Source organism: Ambystoma mexicanum, chromosome 14 (genome assembly GCF_040938575.1).
Source record: "Ambystoma mexicanum isolate Mex_15411 chromosome 14, UKY_AmexF1_1, whole genome shotgun sequence".
NCBI lineage: Eukaryota > Metazoa > Chordata > Amphibia > Caudata > Ambystomatidae > Ambystoma > Ambystoma mexicanum.
This window is the reverse complement of record NC_090940.1, coordinates 374,674,137-374,696,481: the sequence shown is the minus strand read 5'-3', so window position 1 is coordinate 374,696,481 and position 22,345 is coordinate 374,674,137. Positions and strand designations below refer to the sequence as shown.

The 22,345-nt window shown below is 46.9% G+C and overlaps 1 protein-coding gene across 2 annotated transcripts in view; it reads right to left on the bottom strand.

Annotated features, from left to right (window-relative positions):
* TOGARAM1 (TOG array regulator of axonemal microtubules 1) overlaps window positions 1-22,345 on the bottom strand; it is a 1,414,449-nt gene that overhangs the window by 732,394 nt on the left and 659,710 nt on the right. The window lies entirely within an intron of this gene.

Sequence of the window (22,345 nt, the reverse complement as noted above, 5' to 3'; positions counted from 1 at the left end):
ATTGTCTTTTTGCAAGCAGCACAGAAATTAGTTAAATGCTGGGACAAGAAGGATGCAAGTGGGAGAAAAGACCAACAATCATTTTGGCCTATTACTTCAAGAGATACAGAGGGGGCTGCACCCACTCAAGTCTGCATCATTTTTGATATGTGTTTTCATCATTTGAGTACATTTTTATAAGTTACATCAGGTGGATAATGTGGTAATGTTGAATATGGTGTGCAATAAATAAATGAACCTTCTTTGATGGGTAGCCAGACAAGAATATATAATTATATATATATACAAAATGGGGAACAAAATGGTTCCATGAGCTTTACACGCTTAATGGGATCAAGCCTTTTCCCCTGGATTAGAAATCACAGTTTCAGCATAAGGTTTGAGCATTCTAATTGGTTCCACTCACCAAGGGCATTCCCGTTTCGATAACACGTGTAAATCAATTTATTAATGTACCAAACCTCTTTAATATACAGGAATTACAAAATTAAAAAGATATCAACACAGTTAAAAATGTACTTCGGGACCACTAGGGGGCGCGGGAAAATATGGCTGCTTGAGACAGCAGGTACTGCTCCCTCCAGCAAACCTGAGATGATACTGTGCATCCAGACCATTCCGAGAAGCGGTACCCGGCGGTACCGGAACTTCTGAGGCATCCACGGGTGTGTTTGCAGCCCCATCCGCCTAAGTTAGGAGGGCGAACACAGAGAGGCCTCCCTCTGGCATGGCCGGCGAAGACCACGGCCGCGAGAGGTGTGTGTCGCAGCCTGGTGCTGCGCGGCAGCACTATAGCTGCGGCAGGAAGAAGAGGACCACTGCGCAACACAGTCAAACCAGGGAGGACAGTGCAGGGAGGCGGCCGCGAGCCCAGTTCGGATCCGGGGGCTGGACGGCGTGCTGGACGGCCGCAGGCAAAACACTCCCCAGGGCTCATCCGGTCCTCGAGGAGCACACGAAAATGAAGGTAATGAAATAAGGAGATGGCGCGTGTAGCCCTGGAACAGTGGAATAATGCGTGGGGCCTCACCTAGCAGTGAGGGAGAGGTCAGCCCTTTCAGACTGAAGTGTGCAGCAATTATAAAAGGGGAATCCACCTTGCAAGGAGAAACCAGGGGCATCAGAAGACATCAGGCACCTACGAGGTACGTGCTCTTACCGTAGCCCTTTTTACGGAGGCAAGCTGGACTTGAGCATTGTTGAGAGGAAGGAGCTGTGGGGCTTGGCTCTGTGGGAGTAGTGCAGGGGCTGGGAACCCGGAAGAAGGAGAAATACACTGCCTCCACGTTACTGCGAAGTGCCGGGGCAGTCAGTGGGTATACCCTGAATCCCATGTCCATGCCTAGAGGGGACAATTGAGGACATTGCTAAGTGGGGCAGAAAAGACAGCCCCCCCTCCAATATAACTGACATAACCACCGTTCAGAGGCCCACTGCCTGTATGCTGCTGTGCTGTTCTGAGTCAGGTGCCTTTGAGGGGCAATTGGGAGGGCATGCCCAGGTCCCCTGAGTCGAGAGTAATGGTAGGACCACCACATGCAAGGGGAACCCAGGGCGAAGAGGACACGGAAGAAGCACTAAAGAAACTAAAGAGGAAAGAGAAGAGGGGCCAGAGTGCGCATTGAGAGGAGACATACAGGGGTTGCGCCAAAGTTGGTGCTCAAAGGTACGATATAAGCATACTGGGCCTGAAGGAGTCGGACAGGGAAACGCCGAGACAAGTTGAAGAAAAGGTAAAAGCGCTAATTCACCAGCTCTTTGCAACGGAAGGGGGCAGGACGGTACAAATGGAAAAGGCGCACAAGGGTGGGAGACCTTATGGAAATGGCCCCTGCTCCATCTTTGTCAGGTTCTTAAGTTATAGAGACTGATAAGAAGTCCTGAAAAGAGCCAAGCAGCAACAGGAAATTTAATTCAAAGGCTCTAAATTCTCCATATATCAGGACTTCTCCAATTTCACACTCGCAAGGAGAAGAGGCTGCAGGCCACTCGCATCAGAGCTACGCAAGAGGGGGATCCGCCACAGGTGAGACTGCCCGTTCTCATTGGAGTTTGAGGCAGAGAGAATTGAATACAGATTGACTTCAATCGAGGAGGTGGAGCAGGCCCTGAGACACCGAACGTCGGATACTGGAGACCAGTCGTGAGGACCCCTAGGCCCACAGGACCCGACCCCCGGAGACGCACGTACCTGACCTGCGCCAGAGCCACAGGGGAGAAGGAGAGCCCAGACTGGATGGAAATTTGTGAGGCTCAATGGCCCCTCGCCTAGAAAAGACACAGCGCGCCAAGAGAAAAAAGGGGACTGAGATGAAAGCACAAACACAGTAAGAGGCTACCTATCGAGCAAGGAAGTTCAAAGATGTACAACGAATATCTGCTGGAGGGAGGATGTTCTAACCTCTCCAAAGTGACCCCCGGTGAGAGAGGGGGTGTCTCACGTTTCATTGTTCAAGCCTCCACGTTGGAGGGAAGTATTTTTTGGGGAGTTATATGGTTCGGTATTAAGTTTGAAGGGGCAACCGGCACTAAAAGGGCAAACCTATGCAATTCTGGGCAAGTCCCTCTGAGGGGACAAGATGTACATCCGAGGCGACACCAACCTCTGGCTACAAGATGGCAGGGATGAAAAACAGACTCAGTTATGGGGGAAAGAGCGGCTGAGAGGGGACTGAGGGTGGGCACCCTAAATGTAAAAGGTTGAACTCCCTGACAAAACGATCATTGGTGGCAAGGGAGTTTCGGAAGGCATCCCTGGATATCTTATTCCTGGCAGAGACCAGTCTGGTGCAGGGGGAAGAGCAGGAGTTGAGGAGGAGTGGCGTAAGTGTACTGGTCCCGTGATAAAGGGAGGGGTGGGAGTAATCCTCCATAAACAATGTCAGATCCAAGACTGTGGGGCCACCAATTTGCTGGATGGCAGACTGTTAATAGTTGAGGGAATACTGGAAGGTGCACAAGTGCTAGTGGCGGCAATATATGCCCCTAATCAGGGACAAGAAAGATTTATAAGTGAAGCATTAGACAAGATTCATGAGCGTGAAGCTGATTTATATATTATCAGAGGAGATTTCAATGCCTGGGTGAATGAGGCATGGAACAAAAAAAACAGGGATGGTGGCATGGATAAAAGGAAAGACAGATAGGGGAACCTGGGGTGTGCAAGTGAGCGGTATGCGTTGGTAGATGTGTGGCGGGAGAAACACCCAAGGGAAGAAGGTTATACTTTCTACCCCCCCCGCACAAAACCTATACGAGAATTGATGACCTCCTCCTTAATAAGGAGCAGAGCTCGAGATTGATAGAAAGCACTATAAGGCCTGTGGGTTGGTCAGACCATGATATGGTGACGGGCACCCTTGACATTTCGGGGCCATATAGACCAAGGGGTATGTGGCGATGCAATGACTCACTTTGGAGTGAATTATCAAGGGAGGAAACCCGGTAAAGCACTGACTTGAACAAGTTAGCAGTGTTTACTTTGTCTATATCCGGGTGGATAGTAGTCAATGTATATTGGAAGACAAAGCTAGTGTATAGACGCTAGAGATAAAGAACCCTTCAAGTCAGGTGGAGGAGGGACCAGTCACAGTTAAAAGATAAAAATCGGATCACAAGATGGCCACCGGCACTGTGTAGACGTGCCGACGGCGCTCCCGGTCCCATCTGCTAAAGGTACCCACCACCCCAGCAGCAGCCGAGGTTCGGGTGGCTCGGGACCTTCTGGACCTTCGAGATAGCGATCCAAAGAGTGGCTAAGCCGTGCGGCCCCCTTGAACAGTTTGCCGGGGCGCCGCGGCGTGTGTGGCCACTGAAGAGGCGCGGAGCGGAGGATCGGCGGGAGAGGCCTGGTGTGTGGCGCAGCTGGCGGGATGCAGCCCACCAAGGGCCCTGCAGAGGTTTTGAGGCCATCAAGACCGAAGGTGGCCGCAGCGGCAAGGACTCACTGGGAGGTGGCCCGTCCTTGTAGACGGAGCCCAGATTGAGACCAGGGGCCGAGTGAGCGCCGGAGCCCCGGAATGAGGAAAAGCTGCTGGCAGAGGCCACCCGAGGACGGCGAGCCCGCGGAGCCTCACCCGCACGCAACTGGTATTGAGATACGGAGGGGTGAGGCGGCGACTGACTGCTGCGACGCAGGGAGAGCCTGTGAGCCGTGCGGCCCCCTTGAAGTTTGCCGGGGTGCTGCGGCGTGTGTGGCCACTGAAGAGGCGCGGAGCGGAGGATCGGCGGGAGAGGCCTGGTGTGTGGCGCAGCTGGCGGGAGTGGGACGCAGCCCACAAAGGGTCCCGCAGAGGTCTTGAGGCCATCAAGAGCGAAGGCGGCCGCGGTGGCAAGGGCTCACCGGGAGGCGGCCCGTCCTTGTTGGAGCCCAGATTGAGACCGGGGGCCGAGTGAGCACCCGAGCCCCAGAACAAGGAAAAGCTGCCGGCAGCAGTCGCCCAAGGACGGCGAGCCCGCGAAGCCTCACCCGCACGCAGCTGGTATTGAAATACTGAGGGGTGAGGAGGAGGCTGACTGCTGCGACTCCGGGAGAGCCTGTGAGCCAGTGAAAGAGTCGGCCCGCGGGAGACCACGGATGAGTGGCGTTCCGGCTGGTTGGAGGGGCAGCAGAAGGTAGGAGGCCATCTTGGCAGGGGGAGGACACCTTACCTGTCTGCCGAGCGGTGAAACCTGGGTGAGCGTGTGGGCCCCAGCTTCCCACAACTTCTCTAAGCGCAGCTCGGACTTGGTCTGCGCTCGGGGGTGTAAAGGAGTTTGTGACACTGGGCCACCGGGTCGAGGAGTACAGTCACAGCGGGCAACTGGCCCAGGCCTGGAGGGGACATTGAGAGTTGCCAGAAGAGCATAGCCACAACAACACTTGCCCCCGGGCTGAGGAGGAGGTGGGGCCACCCCTGTTTATTGAGTGGGGCCAGTGGTTGAGTGACGGTTTCTGGCTGAGCATCTAAGGGGCCCCTGGGGAGACGCAACTACCTGGGCCCGCTATACAGAGGGGGCGGACCCACGCTACAGAGAGCCCCATCCTCCTGGTCGCGGAGAGCTCACGGCGGTGCGCAGTTGGTCCGCGGCCCTTTGCAGGTGCATCAACACAGCCTCAGGGAGAGGCGAGGCGGGCGGAATGACCACGAAGATCAAGGGGAGGGGGAGCAAGGCGCCTCAGGCCCCAGGAGATAATCATGGCATCCTTCACGAACTGTGGCCGGCGCAGGCCTCGAAGGAAGGAAGGAAGCAGACCCCCTAGGGAGACGATGGGGGAGGGTACCTCCCAGGAGAATGCAGAGGACCTGGCAATAATGCATGGGCAAGAATTCCTAGGGGAGTTACAAGCTTTACAAAATAATTTAGTGAAGACTTTTCAGGAGCAATTCCTGTTGATGCGAGCAGACCTTAATGAAGCCCTAGGAGAAATGAAACAAGAAATGCGTCAACTGGGTGAAAGAACAGATAACCTAGAAAGAGGCCTCCAAGAAGTGGATAAGGACACCACTGCCAATAGTGAAGCAATTGAAAGGTTTCACACCGTCACCAGAAACCTAGAAACGCAGATGGAGGATTTGGAAAACCGATCCTGCAGAATTAACATCAGAATGAAAATGTTGCCAGAAATGGTACACGATAAGAATTTGAAAGAGGTACTCTAAGGAATTTTTGCCGATATCCTGGGCTCGAGCGAGCCTGGAAAGCTTGAGCTAGATCGTGTGCATAGAACGGGGCGTCTGACCAAGGGTCAGCCAGCAAGGCCAAGGGACGTCCTGGCAGCATTCGCTAGGTATGCTCAGAAAGAGGCGGTTCTCAGGGCGGCAAGACTAAAGGAACCCATTATGTTCGAGGGTCAACAAATCGCGCTTTTTCAAGATCTGGCAAGCAGTACACTCCTGAAGAGGAGGCAGATGGGCCCGCTACTGAAGATATTGAACGATAAAGCAATACGATACAAATGGACCTTTCCGTTTGGACGGCTCTTTGAGTGGGAGGGATCCCAGAGGCGGATCACATCACTTCAAGAAGGAGCTGACCTGTTGCGTGTGGACCTGGAGGACGCCCCTTCGAGCTCGAAGCCAAGAAACACGACTGGCCAATCCAGATCGAGGCATTGGGAGTGGACGACTGTAGGGGATAAACGGAGGAAAGAACCAAAGGATAACGAACTGCAGAATCCAGGAAAACTCGGCGAAGTGATGGGCACAAAAGTGAACAAATCCCGATGTAGAATGGACAGCAATAAGGGGGGTGGGCCTCTAAAAGGTGGATGAAAGCATTGGGGTTACTGGCAGAGCAGCCATTTTGAGAAAGGAAAGGGCGAGATGCCTGAGTTAGGAGTGGAGAGAGTGCGGGAAGGTGTTTGCCTTCAGGGGTGGGTTGGAGGGGGGAGGGACAAAGGGGAGTGTTTGGGGGGGGAGGGCAACGAGCAGCCAACTGGGGGGGAGGGGAAATAGGAGGTTACCAAGCGTGGCGACCAAACATTATTAGGGGTCCGCTTAAGTTGATTTTATGCAGAAGGAGGGGCCGGACATTATGGGGCTTCAGGAAACGCACTTGGCACACAGGGACCAGCGCAGATTAAAATTACGCGGCTTCGACCCGATCCTCCATGCCTTAGGCCCTAGCAAAGCAAGGGGGGTGGACCTAGCCATTCGGAATACAGTGGATTTCAGAGTCTGCCAAGTGATTAGGGATAAAGAAGGGAGGTATATAATACCCAGGTGGAAGTACCAAGAGGCCCAATACACAGTTGCTGTAGTGTATGCCCCTAACTTGGGTCAGGAGAAATTTTTGCATCAAGTCCTGAAGGTGTTAGAGGAGGAAGCATGGGGTCAGACCGTCCTTATGGGCGATCTCAATATTGCATGGGACAGGGAGAGGGACAGAGGTGGAAAGCGGGCATACGGGGGAGGAGCAGTAATGTCCGCGGAGATGAAGGACAGGATTGGTAGGGTGTGGCTGCGCGATGTTTGGAGGGAATGCAAGGGGGATGAGGAAGGCCGCACCTTTCTATCGGGGTTCACGGCTCGCAGTCCAGAATTGATTATATTTGGGTCTCGGCAAGCCTGGTGGGTAGCATTCGTGAGGTACATACTGGGCCGATAGGAATAGCGGACCATAAAACGGTTTCCATGGTGTTAGACATAGGCCGGAGGGCAAAGGGTCTGTGGGGTTGGAAATTTTCAGAGGCCATAGTGAGGGATCCGGAGGTTAGGGGGGATATCGAAGAGAAGATCAAATTATTCTTCGATACTAATAGGAAGGAGGACACCGGGGAGGGGATAAGGTGGGATGCTTTTAAAGCCACTCTTAGGGGGGAGCGGCGGCTCACCGAGCGAAGCTTTTGAAAGTACTAGAGGCCCAGTTAGAAGACGAAGTGGAGGCTGCTAGGCAAGCGGCGGGCGATACCCCCTCCCGGGCAGCAATGCGGGTTTACAGAAAAGCGGTGGGTCAGTTGGAACTCTTGCGCACTAAGAAGGCTGAGGGTGCCCTGCGGGATGTGAGGCAAAAATACTACATGAAAGCCAATAAGCCGGATGCACTATTAGCTCGCCTATTAAGGGGTAATAGGGCAAGAAATGCGATCACAGCGCTGAAATCAGAGTCGGGTACTCAGGTTACAAGGCAAGAGGATTTACAGGAGGTTATCGCGGAGTACTACGACTCCCTGTACACCCCTCAGGACCCCCAGAGCGAAACCCAGGAGAAATTCCTACAAAAGGTGAAACTGGGGGGAATTAGTAGGAATACGAGGGAAGCCCTTAATCAAGAAATCTCGGAAGAGGAGGTGAGAAAGGTGATCAGGGCTCTCCCGGCGCACAAAGCTCCCGGCCCAGACGGTTATACCGATGCATTTTATAAATTGTTTATCACGCAGCTAGCCCCGCAGTTGACTTTCCTGTTTAACTCTTTTAGGCAAACGGGTAGGGTTACCCCTTCCATGGAGGAGGCAAAGGTTACCCTCATCCTCAAACCTAATAAAAACCCAGAGGAAAGATCCTCATATCGCCCGATAGCCTTGATTAATACCGACACGAAGATATACACTAAGATCCTGGCGAGCAGTCTCGAGTCCATCCTCCCGAGCTTGATCCACCCCGACCAGGCGGGGTTCATTAGAGGTAGACAAACGGTGGACAACATCAGGCGTGTGGCCCATATAGTCGAAAAAGTGCAAAAGACGAACACTCCCACGGTCTTGGTGGCACTGGATGCAGAAAAGGCTTTTGACCGCGTGGAGTGGTCTTTTCTGTTTCGAGAAATGGAAAGGCTGGGCTTTGGGGGGGGACTTTATGAGGATGGTTCGAGCTAATTATCAGGACCCCAACATCAGAGTGAAGGTTAACGGTAAGGCCTCTAGGCGAATAAGTCTGCGGCGAGGAACTAAGCAAGGCTGTCCACTCTCCCCAATACTCTATGCGATTTACTTGGAACCTCTCCTCCAAGCAATCAGGGAGACTAGGGAGATTCAGGGCATTCCGTTCGGGGGAGAGCAGCAGAAGGTCACGGCTTTCGCGGACGATATGTTGTTGATGTTGACCGCACCAAGGGAATCGCTTCAAGCGAGTGTGACCTTGTTGAGGCTTTTGGGGAGACATCGGGTTTGAAGATTAACACCAACAAGTCAGAAGTGCTGAATCTGACGTTAAGGGCCGAGGAACGGGACAGGTTAAAGGAGGGCTTGCAATTTATGTGGAGCCAGGGAGGGATCAGATACGAGGGGGTGAAAATCACAGCAGCTTTAGCAGGGTGGTATGCGGCTAACTTCCCCCTGCTCCTCAAAGCGGTAAAAAAGGACTTCCAAAAGTGGAGAGTGCTCTGGGTGTCTTGGGTGGGGCGGATAGCCACGGTGAAGATAGTCACGTTACCAAGGCTGCTTTATCTTTTCCAGGCTATCCCGCTGCCTATCCCGTCAACTTCTTTAAAGAGTTAGATTTGCTCACCAAAGGGTTCATCTGGGAAGTGAAAGGGCTAGGGTGGCCTTTAGGCTCCTGACAGCGGCCAAGGGTGAGGGGGGGCTGGCGCTGCCAAATTTTCGGCGATATTATGAGGCTGCACAGCTTCGTGTCATCAGGGAATGGCTGTTGGGCGACGAGGGGTTGCCAGATAAACTGTGGGTGAGGATGGACAGGGCGGTAGCGCATCGTAACCTAGCAGAAATTCTATGGCTTCCCAAACCGCTCAGGCCCCGGCACCTTTATGAGAGCGCTATTACTAAGCTTATGGTGGATACCTGGGATAAACTGGCAGGCTCGGGGTGCATAACTACATTTCCATCCCCCTTCACTCCCATCTTTGGTAATGGGAACTTCACCCTGGGAATGGAGAAAGGGGCATTTGTTCAGTGGCAGGAAGGTGGTTGCAGGAAACTGGCGGATATGTTCCGGGAGGGGGAATTGTTGTCTTTTCAAGACTGTAAGAGGGAATTCGCAATCCATGAAAGCGAGAGATTGCGGTATGCACAAATTGGGCATTGGGTTATGCACCCAGGGGTTAAAAAGGCGGCCACCCGAGACCCAACGCTATTTGAGATGTTTCTCCTCACTAATGATGGATCGAAAGGCCCAATTTCTAAAATGTATAAGATTTTGAGCAGTGCTAATGCGGGCACCCAGTGGCCCTATATGTGGGAATGGGAACGGGTATTGGGGAGGGAGATTGATAGACCAGATTGGGAGAGTCTATGGAGAAAAGTACCTAAATTGGCTAAGGCATCTCAACTGCAAGAAACTTCGGAGAAGTGTTGGAGGGGATGTGGCCTGGTAGGCACCGCGGAGCATATTTGGTGGTCATGCCCAAAGATTGAACCATTTTGGGGGGACATTCGGAAAGCACAAGATCTGGCCTTTGGCCCGGGGGATGACAGAACACCGGTGCACATTCTCTTAGGCATTCGGACAAAAGAGGTGGCGGGTGAACCTAGAGGGAGGGAGAAAGCAAAGGTGATACTGACGTGATACTGATGTTGGCAGCTTTGATGTTAATAGCACGGAGGTGGAAGAGCCCTGAGGTCCCTGTGTGCCAGGACTGGCTCCGGAAGATGTGGGAAATAGCTCTGGAATGGGTGACTTATACCATGCACAACAAACTACAGAGCTTTGCGGTGGACTGGTGTGAAATGTTGGATTTTCTTAAAGATGACTTTCGGGTGATATGGTGCCCGCAGTGCCTGAGACTGTTGGACCTACAATGATCGTGATATGTCTACGCAGTGGAATGGTGATGTGGAAAGCGGAGGCTTGTTATCTGGGGGGGCAGGGGGAACGGTTCTTGCTTTTCTGTTTCACTTGTTGCAAAATTCAATAAAGTTTTCACACAAAAAAAGATACAAATAAATGTTAATAATTAGTTGTAAAAATTAAAACACATTATTAAATTTATGGTCCACAATACAATACTTAACATCCAATATAAAACAAGGGATAACCTAACAGGCTTAGATAGCAAGTTAAGACAAGTTCACAGAAAAAACATACACAATTGGTACTTATAAACAAAAAGTGGTGTACCAGGTTGTATTAGAATTCAATGCATCTTAGATTTGGGTCTCTGTTTTTAGTCCAGAGAATTGTCTCGACATGTTTCTGTTCTTAAAACATAGGTGTGGAACATTCATCAGGAGAAAGTAGTTATTACGACATAACCTAATTCTTATTGGATTGTAATTATAATCAGTGTCTGTCTCATAGCATCTGTGGGGTTAAAAACACATAAAACAAAGGGTCAGCTTGTAAATAGCTAGTTGCTTAGATGAGTTCAAATGAACTAGGGCACCAATATACAAGAGATAATTACCTTATATGGTGCTGGTGGGTCTCTCTACTGCCGTCGGTCAGTAGGTGTAGGAGGATGAGTCAGTCCTACAAAGTATATTTAACACTTTAAGCATAATCAATTGCTTGTAAAATAGCCTAATATGTGCTCTCAACACAAAATCAGAATAAGTGGGCTATCCCGCTGTGAAGCGCTTAGTTTACAGTGGGATTGAATGGTTGTGGCATAACATGGGAGTGGTGGAAAGCCTTCCCGTGGTGAAGAGGAGGTATGGTAGCTAGTAACAATATAGATTGGCGTATAAAAGAGTGATCACGGTCCTTTAGAGCACTGATGCTCAGGTAGGTGGTACATTAGCCAGATGATAATCATGCAAATTATAGGAATAAGAGCCGGTGGTGAGCGTTAGGCGAATATAGAAGAGACAGTTATCAGGGTGGTAATTAGTGGTGGGGGTCTCCTTAGTGAATAGAGCGTCTACAAATGTATATTGAGTCCGTTCGTGTCATCATTAGTTGGAAGATAGCGAAAATGACCATCCGTGTTTGATCGATGGAAAATAACAATCAGAGATAGCTGCCTTGCGGGAATGGATCCCTTGCTCGTCGCTGTAACGAGCAAGGGATCCATTCCTGCAAGGCAGCTATCTCTGATTATTTTCCAGGTTTCAGGAAAACCATCGACCTCATGGAAAATTTGGGGAAGCACCCAGGGGAACAAGCGCTCCTAAGTTTAGACGCCGAGAAGGCATTTGATAGAGTGTAATGGGCCTTTCTCTTCGAGGTGCTGTGGAAAGTAGGGGTTGGAGAGAGGATGTGTAGGGCAATTAGGGCGGTCTACACTAGACCAACAGCCAGAGTAGTGGTCAACAGGGTCACATCACGGGAGTTCCGCCTGACCAGGGGTACTAGGCAGGGCTGCCCTCTTTCTCAACTACTGTTCGCCCTGGCGATGGAGTCCTTGGGTGAGAGGATAAGGAGGGACGACGGGATAGAGGGTATTGTAGTGGGGCGGCAGATGTACAAACTTAGCATGTACGCAGATGATATTCTAATGTACCTCTAGGATACAGGAGACTCTTTACAGAGAGCACTTAGGCTCATCAGAGACTGTGGAAAGGTGTCAGGCTTCAAGATTAATATTGAAAAGTCTATTATCCTTCCCCTGGGTGAGGGCACGCAAGAACAACAGCGGAGATGGGCTGGCCTGGGCATACCAATTGAAAGGGATTGTATAAGATACCTGGGGGTCTGCATACCATGGAGGTTGGAAAGAATTTACGAAAGCAATTTCCCCCCACTTCTGCAAAGACTAGCAGGTGATATGGAAAAATGGGTGAAACTAACAATTTCATAGCTTGGGCGGCTAAACGTGCTTAAAATGGTACTCCTTCCCCGTATATTCTATTTATATCAAGCACTCCCGATAGACTTACCAGAGATGCACTTTGGTGAATTGAAGAAGAGAATACTTCGGTTTCTGTGGCAAGGGGGAAAGCAAAGGGTATCTTATAAAATGCTGATTCAACCAAAGGAAAAGGGAGGGGCGAGGATACCTGAGATGAGAACATATTACAGGGCGGCCCAGTTCAGAGACCTGGTCCCCCACCTGCGTGTGGTCAAGGATAAGAAATGGGTGGAGATTGAAAACTACCGCTTCTGCCCAGTCACCCTGGGAGAGTGGTTGTGGGCCCCGAAGAAGGCAATGCTGAAAGGAATCCACACACATAGAACTATAGGCCCATTGTTGTCGTTATGGAGAGATAGAAGGGAGATGAAAGAGGTCACGACGTGGCCCTCCCCATTGAGCCACATATGGGCGCCACCCATATGGGATAATATACCAGATCATGGGCACTTCCAGGACTGGTTTGAAGCAGGCCTAGAGAGGGTGGGGCAGGTTCTTAAGAAGGATGGATTTGTGGGGTTAGCAGACCTAGAAGCGACCCTGGGGGTGGGCACCCTGTCTGTTTTTTTTAAAACTTTATTTATTGAGCTTGACATTACAGCACAAGAGCGAGCAGTAAACAATATTAGGAAGTTATACATTTAGAATAAGCAAATGAAATGTGGTACAAGCAAATAGTTGGAGGGACCAGTACACAAAATGACACTCAAATCTCACATTTAAAAGCAATAATTAATACATCCAACTCAAGAAGACGTATGGCTGGGGGAGGAGGGTTCAGCTGATTCGCTGTACGTGTCAGCTGACAGAGGAGATGTAAGAGTGAAGCAGGGAACCAGATAATCCTGGGTCTTGCCGTCAGCGGCTGCTGATCCGACCAGGCTTCCTCTTTGTCCGAGGCCCAGGTCACGGCACTAAGCCACTGTGAATGTGTAGGAGCCCTGGGGCGGCGCCAGCGTAAAAGGATACAGCGTACTGCGAGAAGCATGCAGAGCCACGCTAATTTCTTGGAATCCCGGTCGAGACCAGGGAGTTCATGAAAGAGACATTTCAGCAGGGATGGAGGAATAGTGTGGCCCAGGATATCAGACACAGTAGAACAGATCTCTTCCCAAAATTGAATAATGCGTGGACAAGCCCAAATCATATGTATGTATGTTGCATCGTCTGAGCTGCATCTGGGGCACTTAGGGGGGTGATCCTGTGATATACGATGCAGTTTTATCGGGGGTAGTGATATCTATGTAAAACTTTAAATTGGATTAGTTTAAAACGAGAGTTAAAACAATACATCATGGGTCCGGACGCATATACGAATCCAGCGTTGATCAGTCATTTAAACCTCTAGGTCCTCAGCCCAGGAGCGTCTCAGTTTATCAAAGGGGGTCGAGGGATAACCCTGGACTGCAGTAAAGCGTATAGTCTGGATACCTTTCCTCTGGTGGCAGTAACATTTAGGATTTCAGCGACTATAGCGTTATCTGCGGGTATAGTGGGAAAGTCCGGATATTTCTTTTTATGGGAACGGCGAAGGCCCGTGGTATTGGAGCCAGACGGACGGCTTCCGTCGTAATGTTTCAGGTAGGTCTGGCCATTCTAGAAAATTACCTTGGTCGAAAATATCCTCAACGGTTTCAAAGCCTGCATTAGCCCAGTGGCGTACTACAGACAGGAGGACACAGGGGGCTTCCGGGAGGAAGGTTGCTGTGAAAGGGACGTGAAGTACTGGGTAACTTCCATATTTTAGACAAAGGCAGTGACATTGAACCTACAGGGTCAAGCGGGTCACACCTGAGACGTAGAATAGAGAGGACTAAGGAATGGATATCACACCCCTCAATCGCAAGACGCTCAAGCCTAGTATGTGGAGGAGGGTTTGTAAGGTTAAACCAATGCAACGGGGGGGGGCGGGGGGAGCGGGGGAGTACAATCATTTTTAGAATACCGATTTTACCGGCCAGGGAAATTGGGAATTTGGCCTAGCCTAGACATTTCCTGGAGAGTGAGGTCAGGTATTTCTGATAGTTAGCCGTGTACACTAGATTAGAGGGTTGTATACGAATTGTTCATTTTCCAACTGCTCGAATGACAATTGACCTTTTCACAATTGACCAAATTGTGAAGGTCAATTGTACCATATATGTGGGGGGAAACCCCCCACCCAACGCCAAACCCATATATATTTGGTCAATTGTGAAAAGGTCAATTGTGACCCTTTAAATTCGGTTAATTGTTCATTCGAACAATTGTAAACCAACAATTTGGGTAATACCGATTATAGAGATGATCTCGGTCTGTGACCATGTAAACCCCAGAGGGTCTGAAGGGGGATGTGTGGCCTCGGTAAGTTGGAATAAAGTCGATTTGGAACAGTTCACTTTGAGTCCTGATATCTGTCCGAAGTGGATGACATCTAACATAGGGGCAAGGTTGACCTTGGGTGTGCGAATGAAAAGTAAGGTGTAATCAAAAGAAAGGTAAAAAAAATCCAATACAGTGCGCCCAATAAAGTGCAAAAAGTATTTATTAGCAGAATGGCCCTTAGTGTGACATGTGTTTCGGCCTTACAACGGCCTTTTTCAAAACAGGGCTTGGTGCATTCCTTGTATGGTCATAAAAATAACGAAAGTAGTATGTATATATATTACAACATAATAGTTAAGGTCATATACCTATATGCCAATCATTATACAAATACAATTCCTCAAATCAGATAAGAGTCAAAAAACACCATTGCAATTATTGCATATTCATGGGTCGAATCAAAAAGCAAGATTAGATTGTGCACCAGACAGATAAGGATTGGCAATGGGAAGGATACAAAGGAGTTTGTGAAGAACAAAATGTTAGATAATTCCAGAGAATAGTTCCATAAATGAAAAAAGCAAATAATGTACAATACAAACCAAGGTTTGAGGAGAAGGGGATAGAAAACAAACAAAAATACAAGACAAGAAAAATATCTCATTAATAATCATAATTACAATTCAATTTACTCTGTTGAGACCATGTCACATGCTATAAAGCTTACCCTCTTCGGGAGTTAAGCTATTCATCTCTAAATGTTCTTGGGTTTGTTCCCATAGACTTCGGAGCTGTTATCATAGTAACAGGGAAAAGGCAACCATTAGTTAGACCTCACGCCAGTCTCATGCTAAATTGCTTAATACAAGTGTTTTGTTCCAGGGTATAAAGTAGATCCTATAGAGTTCTCACATTGTCACAAAATGTTAAGTAAGTAAACCCTCTATTATTCCTGTATGGTCGTGAACAATTGGGTTCAAATGTACGTAGCCCACTGTAACAGGCTTTACCGTACCACTCGTTAATTATTAAATGATTAATTTCATACGATCGAGTGTCAGCAAAAATCAAAACACTCCACGGTGTTTAGCCCCATACGATGGGAAGAACTAGGGGTTAGTACATTCAGTGTCATCTTGAATTGCTTAATAGACGTGTTTGGTTTCAGGGTATAAAATAGACCCTATAGAGTTTTCACATTGTCACAAAATGTTAATTAATTGAACCTTCTATTAGTCCTGTATGTTCGTGAACATTTGAGTTCAAATGTGCGTGGCCCGCTATATAAGGCTTGACAGTAACTCACGTTGATGTTTGATTTCTATGTGCGTGGCCCGCTATATAAGGCTTGACAGTAACTCACGTTGATGTTTGATTTTTAAATTCGTACTATCAAGTATTAGCACTAATTACAAGCTCCACTGTGTTTACACCCCATATGGTGAAAAGCCATCATAACAAAGCCTAATGCCAAAAAACGAAAAATACAAACGTAGCAGACTTACTTAATCATTCGCATTGGCTGGATTCATAAAAGTAACGCGGGCGGCGCCATCTTGGGACTATTTGTTTACTAGTTCCCAAGGTGATGCGTGAATCAGTCCGCCTGCTGCATGCCGTTGCTAAGCAACAGGCACGGGTGTTCCTACATTGTAGGATTAGTTAAAGAAAAAAAGGGGATAATCAAAGTTATAAATTATTAATCCAACATTATGAGGTGACTATCGGGTTATAGACTTAAGGACCAGAAAAGTTATATATTAAGATTGCCATATTATGGCAGATGGCAAGATCGCGTAATTCACTGCCAAATCGAATATGCCCCGTTCAGGTCGTTACCATGGTAACCACCTAAACAAATGGAAAACAAAAAGGGAAGAGTGTGGCGTATTTAACTGCCATATTTTTCACTAATATTAGAAATCCTAATACATGAAAATAGAACTGATCTATTTTCACGTGCAATTTTGCAATCTCTTATACTAGTCAGATTGAATATTAAAAACACACATAAATACTCAGAATATCTTATAGGAATGACGCCATTTCCGTGTCAAAGTTCAAACCCAACATGGTTGTGTTAAAGTAACAGATAAGTCTAGCCTCTGCTTGACAAAGTGCTAGGATTCTGTCCCCACCTCTTTTACTCATTTGGACCTGCTGTAGCCCCACAAATTTAATTGCTGTTTTGTCATCACATTGATGATTTTTCTGCCAATGCACCGATAGAAGCAGGGTCGGTTCCTGACTTCCAATTTTACTTAAATGCTCACGGATTCTAATCCTTAGTTCTCTTTTGGTACTACCAATATAAAACTTATTACAGATACAAATAATCACATATATGACAAACTTTGATCTACAATTTAACATCTGCTTAATCCTAAACTGTTTCCCATTAGGACCCCTGTGTTCTTTAGTCTTGTCCCCTGCATAGGGACACATTGTACAATAACTACATTTGCGAAAACATGGTGCATTGCCAGTGATCAGTATATAAGAAGACAAAGCTATAGTGCAGATGCTAGAGATACAGAACGTAAATACTCAGTGATTCCAATGGGGGACCAATCATGATAAAAAGTGCATCTCAAATTTTAATAATGAAGCATAATGATTAAAACATAAAACGGGTCCACAGTACAAAACTTAACATCCAATACGTAAAACAGCAACAAGGAATACGTATCAAGCTTGAATAGCAAGTTAAAACGGTGTCACAGAAAAAACAACAAACACATAGGGTACTTATAAAGCAAATAGTATGGTACCTAATTCTGTTAGAATAAATGTGCAAAAGATTTAGATCTCTGTTTATAGTCCAGAGAGACGTCTCGACATGTTTCTGTTCATCAAGGCTTTAGTGTGGAACATTCATCAGGAGGGAGAATTTTAACAACGTAGCCTAGTTACAATTGGAGCCATCATAGCAACAACAAAAGTTTCATAGCATCTGAAAAGTAAAAACACAACAAAGAGTCAGCTTATGAATAGCTAAATGCTTTGAAGAGTTCTAGTACATGAACTATAGCACCATTTGAAGGGGAATATTTACCTAAAATGGTGCTGGTGGGAGCTCTTTACTATGAATAGTACGTTGTAGTAGACAAGTAGTCGGTCCTACGGAGGATAGAAATATCCATTAAGCATCAGAGATTGCTTAAAAAGAAGCATAAATGTGCTCACAGCGATAAAGCAGAATGAAAAGACCAATCCGAAAGAATTTGGCTAAGTTTAAGAGGAGCCCAAAGGCGGAACACGCCATAAAATGGAGCCCAAAAACTGGGAGTTCAGAGAAAAGAGCAGTGATGACCTATAGCAACATGTGCACCAATATAAACGAGGAGGTACGTAGGGTCTTAATCAGAACCAGTAGAAAAGAGGCACCGTGTAGCCGTACAGATGAAAGGATGGAGACCTGGGGAGTGAAAAATGAAAAATGAGACGAAGTGAAAATGCCTAGGCCAGTGGTGTGCACGAGCCGGTGGCGAACCCTCAATCCGACTCAGAATAGTGAAGAGAGATGCCATGACAGCATGGGACGGGGAGAAAGAATACCTAGTACAAGTGACAGCTGGAGTGCAGTCTACAGACACGCCTTGAGTCGGGCAAGCTGGAGGGAGAGGTTCCCTTCGTTCAACGCTGTAAAAAAAGCACATACGTAAATTACAAGAGCGATCCCATCCGCCGTATAAAGCTACAAGGTTCAGGGCCAGCATGGCTATTACGGTTAGCAATCGGGCGCGAGGCTTACCTAGTGAAGAGAGTACGCGGCGAAACATGCCAGGTACCAGTCAGGACGGCTCCGTGGTTCGACTGAAAGCGCGAGAAGACGACGCCTCGGAGTAGTCATGGAAACGCGGCAGTCCTACCATGTTCGTAGAGTCCCAAAGGGCCCAAAAAGGGTGCGAAAAGGTGGCTGCCATCTTAGACTACAGTGTAGAGAAGCTAGAATAGATGTGACACCAAGGTAAAGTGAAGGTGGAAAAAGTAAAAAACGTAGACAAGGTGAACGGTGGGACCAAATATAACTGAAGGACAGGAGTAAACTACCTAGGGAGGAATAATAAGACTAATAAATGAGTCAGACCCCAAAGAAATGGGGCAGACAAGGAAGGTCAGGAAAATGACGAAAATGGAAAAAGAGGTCATATGGATGACATGTGTAGCAATTGGATCAGGAAAGAAAAGTGATGGCCTAAGAGGAGAGAACTAAATATTGTGCCACTCAATGGATTCATTAAGGCCAATGACATCACTACGTAAGATGTAGATCATTTTTTGTTCCATCTTCAACAGTTTCTTTTCACGTGTTATACAATTAGTTCCTTTAAGGGCTAGAAGTACAGTCCATGTGAAATCCTCATGCTTGTGCTTCTGAAGGTTGAAGTGTTTCACCAGTGGAGCATTTTCAGTTTTGTTCTTCAAGCAGCTTCGGTGTTCCAAGATGCAGGTTTTTACTTTACGAATGGTCTTCCCCACATAGTGCAGTCCACATATACAGGTGATCAGATATACCACAAATTCGGTATTACAATTGGTAAGGTTCTTTTGGGTCCAGCGTTTTGAAAGGCCAATATCAACATCTTTAGTTTTGGAAGTTAATTTACACACACCACATGAGGCACAGGGATAATGTCCGGTGGCCTCCGGAAGACCCCATAGAGTAGTCAATCTCGGGTCAGGTGTATTGAGACATTTCAGTTTACGGTTACTGACTATTGCCTATGGTGGTGCTACTTTTATAGGCAAATATGGGCACCGGCATAGCTTGAGTAGTGTTTTTGAAAAATTTCCAATTTTTCTTGATCATGTTGGTGATTTCAAAACTCTGGTCCGTAAAGGTGTTCACACACACACAATACGATAATCTTTGGGTTTTTTGGGTTTGGGTTCTAGTAGGGCTTCCCAATTATTGTTAAATGCCCTTTTAGCTGATTTTCTCACAAGCTTTTTGGGGTAGCTTCTCTGTCTAAGTTTTTTACTGAGAATAAAAGCATTCCCAGTGAGCCAGGTAACTGTTTTCTCCGTGTGTACATCTGGTAATAATGACGGACAAATGATTGTTTTCAGCGTATTAGCCTTAAAGTTGATTGTTGGTCTATCATCTATACATTTCTTTAAGTGTTCATCCAAGTGCAGTAAATGCCAATGTTTATGTAAGGTCTTCCTAATCAATTGGTGATCTTTATTGAACTGTGTAATAAACATTAGCTTCATCTGCTTTGCCTTTGATGTATTCTTGGCAATTAACTTATCAGTTTGCTGAAGATTTCTTGTTTTTTCGAACGCTTTCTGTATACATTTATTAGGATATCCTCTCTTCTTAAATCGATTCCGCAGAAATTGGCACTCTTGTTGAAACTTATGATCATCTTGACAATTTGTCCTTGCTCAGATATATTCCCCTAGAGGAATATTATGGATTGTTGAGCGTTGATGACAACTCTGCGCATGCAGTATTGAATTGACTTCTGTCGGTTTACGAAACGTCCAGGTTTCCAGGTGATCATTCTGTACGTGTATGGTAAGATCCAAGAAATTAATTTGATTGCAATTCTGTTCACCAGTAAATTCTATTTCAAAAGGATTCAGATTAAGCCGATTGGTAAATTCACAAAAGTAAGTTTCTGATCCTTCCCAGATCACGAAGATCTTGTCAATATATCTGGTCCAAAGTTTAACTTTCTCATTAAAGGCTGGATCCTGGTATACTGTATGTTCTTCCAACATCCCCATGAAAATGTTCGCTAATGCAGGGGCATATTTAGTCCCCATTGCAACCCCTTTCAGTTGCTGGTACAGACAATCATTGAATGTAAACAAATTTGAGTCCAAGGTTATTTGTAACATTTCCTTAAGCATATCTATTTGCAAGTAGTAGGACGCAGAGTCATTCCTAAAAGTATAATCAATGGAAGCCAATGCCCATTTATGCTGAATTGACTTATATAACGCCTTGACATCCAAAGTCGCCAGCACAAAAGAATCTCGCCAGACAAATGTTTGCAATTTACGAATCAGACTAGAGGAGTCTTGCAGGTAAGATTTGACTAAACTTGCTTGCTGTTTTAATATGCTGTCCAGGTATTCAGAGAGATTTTTCGGTAACCCAACCAATTTCACTAAGGATTGGACGTCCTTGAGGGATGGTTTGGTAGTTCTTATGAATCTTGGGTAGAAAGTACATAGTCGGGGTTATCAGGTTCTTAGTAAGGAAATATGTTCTTCATCTGTAATCATGCCCTTTCTATGACATTTAAGTACTGATTCTTCAATCTGATTTAAAATGAGTTTACGCTCTGACAAAGTAAGCTTTCTGTGGCAACCAGGTGTTAGTAAATGATTATATGCCATAAGCAGGTAATCTTCTCTGTCCATTATAACGATATTGCCCCCTTTATCGGCCTCTTTGATCACTATGGAGGTGTCTTCCGATAAGGTTTTGAGTGCAAGTCTTTCTCCTTTTGTCAAATTATCCGTGGGGTCATGTTGCCTGTTACGGGATTAGTTGTATAAATCTGTGTAACCTCCTGGTAGAAAGTATCAATAAGTTATCTGATGATATTTGGGAATTAAATTTAGATTTTGTTTTCAGTTCTTTAGATGTTAGAAGATCTGGTTTAATCCGTAATTCAAATAGTAGATTGTGTATTTCAAAATCCTCATCTTCCATTAAAGATCTTAGTATGAAGGTATCCTCTATGTCCTGTATGGCCAAGTCTCTGATAGGTATTGGGGCTTCTTTGCTTTGATAATCGCCTGGCGCTTTAGTTGCAAAAAAAATGTTCAACCTAAGTTTCCTTATGAATCTGAACAAATCTATATGTATGTCAATGTAATTGTATCCTTTGGATGGTGAGAAGGATAATCCTTTATTGAGTAGTTTTCTTTCATCTTCTGAGATCAGTCTTTTTGAAAGGTTAAGTACCAAATCACAGTTCATTTGTTTTTGCTTGATTCTTTTGAACTGGCCCTTGTTTGCTGTTTGTTTTCTGATGCGTTGTCTTGTGCTCCGCTGGCCGCATCCCCCCCTCCTTCCTCTCCTCCTTGCGGTGGAGTAGGTACGTTCACTGTTGATGGTATCTGAAAACGGACTGTAAGGTGTAATCGGCGTACAGGGAGACAATGTCCGGGGGGGCAGACAATCTCAGACCCCTGTGTGCATGGGTTTGACGCATCCTATCTGCTAAAGGTTCTATGGCTATGGCAAAGATTAAAAGAGAAAAAGGACAGCCCTGCCTAGTGACCCTGGCTATTTGAAAGAGGGGCAAACATCTGTCCTCAGTGCGGACCCTGGCCATCGGGTCATAGTAAAGTAGTTTAACCCAGGATCGAAAGCAGCGCCCAAAATTGCACTTCTCCAGGACTCGCCATAGGTAGCTCCACGAGACAGAGTCGAATGCCTTCTGCATGTCAAATGTAGCCGTCACGGCATGTGTGTTCAGGTCGATCCGGTTAATGATATTGAACAGACGACGCAGGTTAAGGGAAGTGGATCGTCCGGGGATAAACCCAGCCTGGTCTGAATGAATGATGTAGGACATGTATGTGACTAATCGCAGGGCTAATATTTTGGCATAGATCTTAACATCACAGTTAATGAGGGAGAGGGGACGGTATGATCCGCATTGTGTAGGGGGTTTGCCCGGTTTAAGTAGAACCAGGATTATGGCTTCACGGAGGGGGGGGGGGGGGAGTATACCCAACTCACATGACTTCTCCCATAGTGCTTGTAGTTGGGGGGACTAGGCGAGATTTATATTGCTTGTAAAATTCGACCGGGAGGCCATCGGAGCAGGGGGCTTTACCAGAGGCTAGGGAATCAATGGACTTTGATATGTCTTCAGCCGTGATTGGCTGAATCGAGACAGTT